Genomic DNA, 7,911 nt, shown 5'->3' with positions numbered 1-7,911 from the left:
TTGAATCATAACAAAGATATATTCTTCGACAAAAATAAGATGTTCTTTATAAACATAAAAATTATTTGTAACATTGTCTGTTGCATAATTAGTCTAATTACTAACTAGCTTAGATCCTATGGAGACACAATAATATTCAAAAAGATTGAGATATTTAAAAATTCGAAAAAATCATTTAAATCATGGACAGTACTTATTTGTAGACTTAAATAGTATATTAGGATATTAACAAGCAAGTATGCTTTATTCAAAAGAATTTGTACCTAACTCAATTGAATAAAAGATATGAAATGCATTGTAGATTTGTATCTTTGTTTATTGTATTTTTTATAATATGCTACTTAATTTATACAATAAGTAGTCAACTGAATTCATTGAGACTACATCAAAGTATCATGTTGCTATGTTGGAAGTAGCAATTCTCTCAAGAAGAATAGTTTGAGTCAAAACTATGGCACACAATTATGCATTGGATGTTTTATTAATATATGATTCAAATTAAAAGATTGCAACTAGGTTTGTTGCAATGTCTTCAACCACCATAATTTAGTTTGAATACTCATAATATTCTTTATATAATATATAAATAAAAACAAAAATAATAATTTTACAACTTGTAGAAATTTTTTTCTTCTTTTTATTATTGTAAAATGCATTGTAGAATTTAAGCCTTCAAAACTTTGTACTTGAAGCTTCTAAAATTATAGAAAATAGAATAATACATAAATTAAAAGATAAATTAATATAAAATAAGTGAACAAAACTCAGCTCATCTTATACAACCATTATGCCTTGTATAGCATATACGTCTATATTACTAAGTAAAAACATGTATACTTATATCTCATATTCAATTTATTTAATATAAGATAGAACAAAAAATAAATACATTGGAAATAATTTGTTGTGGGTGCTTTTGATATAAAAGAAGTATCATCGATGGAGCAAAATAGAGAGTGTAGTGAGATATCATTTACATGAGGTATTTGGAGGATTTTCTCAAGACCTCCTTTCTTCTTCCTCAATCCAATACCTCATCATATTACAATTGATGTTGTATCAACTAACAAAAAATAGAAGTTATAGGGTGCCATAAAATATTCATCAAAGAGCTATCACTAGTAAGAGTTTATTTTTAATTTTATTTATTTAATTTAGTTGTAATGATAACTATCTAATTTATGATTATCCTTTGATGCATGTAGATCTAATTTTACTCATCATATAGTTTTTATTTGTCTTTTCTCATTAGTTTTAAAACATATTATTTTCAAATATTTTTTCTTTTTTATAGATTCCATGTACTATCATAATCCATAAGTTGAGAGCAAGAGCAATGGAGAAACAAGAAACATCAGAACAAAGTATGAATACAACTCCTAGCTTTTAATTGAAGCAATTACATCACAAGGACATATTCTTTTGTCTTTGGTTGGAGTGAATTCTTTATGAAAATATTTCATTTTGCCATCAATGAATTTATGTATGTCACAAGAAGGTTTAAGGAGTAGTAACAAAGTTACTGATCAGTAAATTCATCTTAAGAAGAATCTATGAAGTTTTATACAATTCATTGAGATTAAATTCTATAGATTTATCTTATTTGGATAAATTGTGTTTTTTAAGTGTTTGGCTTCAATGGAGCAAAATACCACCTTTTTAAGATTCTATATGATTGAGAGTCTTAATTTCATTTGAATAAGTCAATTTTATAATAAAATTTTAGGATTTTTTTTTTTTTTTTTTTTTTTTGCTAAATTTTAGATTATATATAGAAAAGACTTTAAAAGTAATAATTTTGTAAGACTACTTATTTTGTAAGAAATGCAATTTATTATCTATAGAATTTATAACAAGCCTTGGCTTATAGAAGCTGCAGCTTGGATACTAAATGTATAAGTCAGAACTGGTTGAATTTTACTTTCTTATGTAGTGGCTTATGGGGATGTCACTTCCAAAATATTATATCTAACTTATGTAAAATCTAACATTATTTTTATCACCTCTCCTTGTATTAACCTTGCACAATCAAATCAAGACCAATATATTAGGTTTTAGAATTAACAATGGTGCAATCTCACAATGTAAATTCTAAAATTTGAAACATGATATATAAATCACAATCCAAGTCTTTAACTTATTTTTTATTTATATTCTTTATTCACAAGAATTATAATCTATTTTATTTCTTGAATATCCTTTTATTAAATTAACTAAAAGTAAATCAAATCAAAGAGCTTGTCTTTTCTATTATATTTTCAAATCACATTTTTTTTCTTTCTATTGCAAAATTAATATTTTTCTCTCAAATGCCATCTTATTCTTCTTCATTTTTTTTTTTTTTTTTTTTTTTTTTTTTTTTTTTATATTTCTAATACCTTTTGAAAATAAGCCTCAAATCTCTAACTACTTTATTTTAATAAAACCAAATATTTTATTATTAAAAAAATTTCAATCATGATGACTCTACAAATGCATTGGCTATCATGTAATGTTTTTTTAGAGATTCGTTTTTGGACTCTAAAACAAGTGGCTAACTCTTTATTTTTGAAGTAATGGTAGTGGTGTTACTAAACAATGGACATCTTATAAAAAGTGATGATGGTGATAAAGATGGAACTAAGAAGAAATGGAAGAGAGCAAGAAATTATTATCCTCCTTGCTTACTTCATTTAGTTTATCTTATGTTAAAGCCTCTCAAATATCATTGAGTAGCAATTATTTATGAAGTAAATTTAAATTAGACAATAAAAATGGTGAATTAGTCATCGATATCATTATAAAGTCTTAGAATCATATTTATAAGATTATATTTGTTATAAAAATTTAAGCTCTATTAAAGAGAAGGATTATATTTGGCCTTATATTTGTATAAAGCATGCATCCTTTTAAAGAGCGGACATGTGTCTTCCAACTTTTCAGCTATGATGTGTATACCTTGCTTTTGATCTTTTTCATTGATGCAAGCATTGATACTACTTAACTAATCATACATAGCTAAAAATTTTGTTTAGATAGCAGAAAGTTGATTTAGCATATTGACCACAAAAAGGTTAAACTTTCCTTTCAATGTTTTATTCACCTAAGCAACTAATTATACCAAAGTACTAGTCTTAGTTATTTACTTCCCGCATATTTATATTTTGCTAGAATTGTGCAATTTTTGGAAATTTGATGAATCTTCTAACTAGCATATAGTTGCAGCATAATATCAAGGATAAGAATTCAAAGAAGATATATAAATAAGTGAGATAAGTACCAAAGAGAGATAACAAACTAATAATAAGAAAGTATGTATATTAAAGAAAAAATTGGAATTGCTATTGCCAAAGACTAAAAATCTAAAGACCCTTGAAAATAGACTAAAAGTAATAAAAGAATTGATAAGAGTAAAGAAGGCTTCATTCTTGCTTCCATATATACTATCTAACTAAGAGCTATGTGGCAACATTCTATAGAACATTTAATACATGTCCAATTTGTAAGATTCATATCTTAACTTGCAAAGTAAGTTTTTTATACTTATACCACATAGTTATCTTATACCATAAGTTACCAATACACACAACATGTGGCTAACTTATTGGCTAAGTATTCAACCTATCAATCATCCATAAATATTTATAAAGTTGAAATTACATCTTTTTATCAAACTTACCATACTAAAAATAAATGGCTATTTCTATCAATACCAAAGCATCCAATCCATTCTTCTTCTCTAATTAGAGATAGTATATTTGATAGCAACAAATCTTAGTGATTAGTTTATATGTTCATAGTGGAAGTTCATAGATGGTGCTCAAAAGTCTCTACCCTAAAGTTTATGTTTACCTCTTGGGCCAAAAAGAACCTTCATCTTCTTCTTGCATCTCTCATGTACCTAAGTCCAATATGATAGAATTGAAAGGCATTTTTCTTTGAAAAAATTGCCCTGGTTAATAAGTAGGATATTAACCACTATAGTGACTCATAGTTTACTTCTTCTACTAGTTGAGGTTATATTACATGAAGTTCTTTCATGAAATTCTTCTATAAAGCACTTATTCATGTCTATACTTTTAATCGTTGCTTAGCTTAGAAATGTGGAAGAATAAAGTATTCAAGGCTAAGTCTTCATCTTTCTTTAAAATAAAGTTGGAAGTGACTAAGTCTAAATCTCAACATGATGTAAAAATTACACATGTTGGATTCACAAGCCTTAAGGATCTACTTAGCTATTAAAAAAACTAAAGCATCTATAAGATTAATCATCTAAATTCTCCTATTCTCTTTGAGTTGGCAATATTGCAACCATGACATCTTCATACAAGCTGATTGTAAGTTATCAGATCACATATAGCTTTAGATCTAAAATCTATTTTTTATCACATCTATCTTAGTACCTTTCCATATAGCTATAAAAAAAAAAATAGAAAAAAAAAAGTCTTATTTGTAACTACAAAACATCCTATAGTATTGACCTTGATAGTACTTTAATATTAAAGATTCTTTTCAATTCTAATTTTTTAAAATTCATCTACTACTAAAGATGACATATAGAGGCCAAATAATATGCCTAGTAATTTGCTAATGTATCTATTATCTATCTAAGTAATTTCTTAGAAGTTTGTGCAAATTAGTCTACAAACCTCAACTTGCTAATATCCACATGATTTCTTTTAGTTGAGAACTAATCCAAAGCTTAAGCAAAAGTGATTCAAAACTTTGAACAATTCTTAGATTGGATTCTTTTCATCTTTTAAACTAAAAAAGATATTATTTATAAATTGAGAAATCAATTTTTATCTATTTTCTATTAAAAGAACTATTCTTTGAATTAAGCCAAATTCTATCATTGATTTTATGATATAATTCAATACTTTTACAATAATACAAAAGAATTATGATGTTAAAAATCACCCTTAATATACTTCTCTACTAATTTCAAAATATAGAGCTTGAGAACCATTAAATTTGATACTTGTAATTGTATTATGAAATAAAATCTTAATTAAATCTATATATTCAATTAAAAATTTAATTTTTATCATGGCTTAGAATTAAAATGACCAATTTATCATGTCATAGGCTTTTGAAAAGTCTAATTTAAAAAAGATAAGTAATTATTTTGAATACTTGGCCCAATCCTTAAATTTATAAATAAAAAGGATATTATCTAAGATAAACCATGTTGATAAGATTACAAATTAATCAAAAGATATCACCTTTATTAAAATAGGTTGCAATCAAATTTATAGAATCTTTCCAAATAACTTATAAGTGATATTGAAAAGGGTAATAGATTGCCAATTTATCAAGTAAATCTTTGTATCACTTAAAAATAATAGAGATATAATACCACTTTAACACCTTTTAAAAATTGATTCTCTTTAATAACCTTTGTAATCATAAAAAAATTGTTAACTTTAATGACATCCTAGAAAGTTTGAAAAAACTCTATAATTACTTTATTTAGGATCAAGGCTTTCTTTAGAATTATTGTTTTTAGAAAAAATTCTAATTTTTTTATTACAATTAGAATCTATAAGTTAGCTTACATCTTTAGAGTTAGGCACTTACTGACATGAGCCAATGTCTATTCAATTGCACTTTGCAACTCTATTGATGTATCAACTGATATGTATAATTTTACAAAAAAATGAGAATAAATTTTCTTGAGATCTTATTAGTCAGTATGAATTGTTCTAATTTTGATTTTTAGAGCCAAAATTATGGCCGCCTTGGAATGCTCTCAGATAGCTTAAAAAAAATCTTTTGATTTAGAATTTCTTATCTACATCTATTAAATCCTATTTTAAGTCCATTGACCATTATCATACAATTACTCAAGTTTTTGCAACTTTTCTATTACTTTGTCTAATCATTCTAGCAAATCCAAATTGGGTGGAATAAAATAAAGCTTTGCTATAGTAATTACAAGATACGATTGTAATTGAATTTCTCCCTATAAATATTATTTCATTTTTTCAATACAAAAGCCTTTGTAGAACTTAACTTCTTGTTGTAATTTTTTGAAGAAGTCTAACTAGGGATGAATTTTCCATATCTATGCTATGTATTTTTTAATTAAAAAGTCATTCAAGTAGACAATATTTATCTTAAATGATGAGATTTTTTGAGTTTGGACTTTTAGGTGAATCATAAATTTGATCAATATGTAGTTATCAAATACATAATTTCTTTAAATAGTATATTTTATGAGTAATTGAATTTTTATATTTTTTGATTTAAAAATATATATTCTATTTAGATATATTATAATCTAAGCTCTAGTTTTCTTATGATTATTCTATGAATAATAAATCTGATTTGCTATTGAAAATTTGTCTTTAATTTGAAGTGTTTTAATGAATGTTACAAATGCTTAATTTTTCCTATCTTAAATTATTTTTTCATATTATGATAATTTATCTTATCTCCTCTCTATAACATTCTAGTCTCTATAGAGGACCTTTTAGCAATTGCAAAAAAGAAAAGAGGCAAGTTTCTCCCAAAGTGTATAGTGATTGATAGAGAGCATGGATACATATAAAGTTAGCATCACAACATCATGTCCTAGGAGACCTCCAAATCTAATCCATATTGTCCTTCCATATCAAGAGTGACATGTGTTTATGATCACATATTAAAGGTGATGTGTCATCCATATATATAAACCTCCTTTGCCAAAACCAATTTTGTTAATATCATGACTATAATCTATAGTAGCTTTTTAATTCATAAATGTTGCTCTTAGCCAAAAACAATCTTTTAGAACTAATAAATGCTTTCTTTGCCAGCAATTTTTTTGAAAGCACAAAATATCCATCTTATATAACTGCAGCTAATAGTAACTACATATTAATTATATCTTACAAGGATCATTCAATCCCTACATGTTATGTGTCACAATGAAAATTAACATTTTGAAGGTAGTAAAAAAAAAAAAAAATTGCATCACCCTCAGACTTGCTATCAAGATTCTTTGTGGTATTTGATATCTTTGCAACAGTAAGATATATTATCTTGTCAACATAATAGATATATCTTAATGTTGTAATAACTGATAATTGATAAGCTTTTGTCATTGAAGAGTTAAAAATCCTTTGTTTTCTTTAAATATATTTATCTCACTTAATCAATAAAAGAATTGAAGAAATAAGTGATCTAAGATGCCTCCTAGTAACTTTATTGATGCCCTTAGGATTAATACACTAGATTAAAGAATTAGGCACCTATTTGTATTGATATACAATTTAGAGAGATAAGTTGTAGACATCTCTCTAATGCTACCAATATGAAGAGATTGAGATTATGAAGCTCTCTCATTTAGGTCAATGCTTGGCCTTTGGATTGAATCTAAATTATTTTCTACAAGTTCTAATTGATTCACATTAATAAGAGCAAGAAGCAACATGAGTGCTATCATTAAGTTTGAAGTGTTGACAATTCTTGCTTGGAACAAGTTTCATTGGTTGGTTCCAACTTCTACTAGGAAGGAAGGGAGGCTAAAGCAAGATACATCATTTCTATTTTTTAAAAAGGCCACAAAGTCTCTTGATTGAATATCAATTATATTAAGTAGCATAACTAATTATATGTATAGCTCTTCATTAGTTGTGGCTACCAGGTGTACAATGTCTTAGTCAATTCTACATAAATCTATGACTTCAATCACTATAATGTCTTTATTTTCATTACACCTTCTTATTGAGAGGTAGTTTGGCATTTAATAGAAATAATTGAGTGGCTCAATGTGGAAAATTATTGTAGATGGATCTATCAAAACTCCCATCAAAGCCTTTGTAGTTGCTCTTTGTGTTAGAATTTGCGACCAAATTATATTACCTTTTCTTATACTTTAAATCAAAAAAAGGACCTAATTATTATCCAAACTAGCATTTGAGATGTAGCAACTTTATTAGAAGTATC

This window comes from Physcomitrium patens, chromosome 12 (genome assembly GCF_059467195.1).
Source record: "Physcomitrium patens ecotype Gransden chromosome 12, ASM5946719v1, whole genome shotgun sequence".
Classification (NCBI taxonomy): Eukaryota; Viridiplantae; Streptophyta; class Bryopsida; order Funariales; family Funariaceae; genus Physcomitrium; species Physcomitrium patens.
This window is presented reverse-complemented; position numbering follows the sequence as displayed.